The sequence below is a fragment of the Galeopterus variegatus genome, unplaced genomic scaffold (genome assembly GCF_000696425.1).
Source record: "Galeopterus variegatus unplaced genomic scaffold, G_variegatus-3.0.2 Scaffold6584, whole genome shotgun sequence".
NCBI classification, from domain to species: Eukaryota; Metazoa; Chordata; class Mammalia; order Dermoptera; family Cynocephalidae; genus Galeopterus; species Galeopterus variegatus.
In genome coordinates this window covers 85122-86541 of record NW_007732695.1, presented here as the reverse complement: position 1 = coordinate 86541, position 1420 = coordinate 85122, and positions in this window count along the sequence as shown.

Below are 1420 nucleotides of genomic sequence, written 5' to 3'. Positions count from 1 at the left end.
CGCCGCCGCGCTCCCAAGCGGCGCACTGTAGCAGTGCGCCACCGGGCCGGCCCAGGAGGAAAATAATTTTTATCTCTCTGCTTAAATTGCTTTGGAGAAAGTCCCTGGAATTAAACAAGGTTACAGATTCACATTTTTTACTTATGTGTTCCCGTGTAGAGCATAACAGAATATAAAAATGACAAAGAAAGTAAATTAAGTAAATTATTTGAGATAAAAGAGATTTTTTTAAAAGGAAAAAAACTCCTTTGGAACCTAAATGAGTTTCTACATATTTACATTTTTAATCACATTTAGGTTATTTATTTATTTATTTATTTATTTATTATACATACATGTGGGGTACAACATTGATTTTCAATAATTGTGTACAGTGTGTGGTGGTTAGATCAGTATAGTTAGCTTATTCACCATCACAATATGCAATTATTCTTTATGTCCCCCTCCCTCTCACCTCCCATCCCCTTTCCACTTCTGGTTTTCTAAAAGTTCAACATATTATTGTGATTGTTGTTTCTTTCTTTCTCTCTCTCTGTCTCTCTCTATTGTTCATTTATTTATTTATGGATTCAGCTTCCAGTTAAGAGTGAGAACATGTGGTATTTCTCTTTCTGTACCTGGATTGTTTCACTTAGAATAATTTTCTCCAGGCTCATTCATGTTGTTGCAAATGGTAGAATTTCATTCTTTTTATGACTCGGTAGTATTCCACTGTGTATATATACCACAATTTCCTTACCCAGTCATCCACCTATGGACATTTAGGTTGGTTCCATTGACTAGCTATTGTAAATAGAGCTGCAATAAACATGGGAGTGCAGGTATCTCTTCGACCTGATGTTTTCCAGTACTCTGGATATATCCCCAGGAGTGGGATTGCTGGACCATACGGAAGTTCTATCTGTAGTTGTTTAAGGAACTTCCATACTGTTCTCCATAATGGCTGTATTAAGTTACAGTCCCACCAACAGTGTAGGAAGGTTCCTCTTTCTCCACATCTTTGCCAGCATTTGTTATTTTATGTCTTTTTTATAATAACCAGTCTGACTGGAATGAGATTCTGTCTCAAAGTGGTTTTGATTTGCATTTCCCTGATGATTAGTGATGTTGAGCATTTTTTTCATATACCTGTTGGCCATTCATATGTCTTCCTTTGAGAAATGTCTATTCAGCCCCTTTGCCCATTTTTTAATTGGATTATTTGTTTTTTTGCAGAAAGTTGTGTGAGCTTTTTGTATATTCTCTATATTAATCTGTTGTTGGATGCATAGTTTGCAAATATTTTTTCCCATATTGTAGGATGCATTTTCACTCTATTGATAGTTTCCTTTGCTGTAAAAAAGCTTTTTAGTTTGATATTATCCCACTTGTGTATTTCTTCTTTTGTTGCTTGTGCTTTTTGGGGTGTTATTCATGAAGT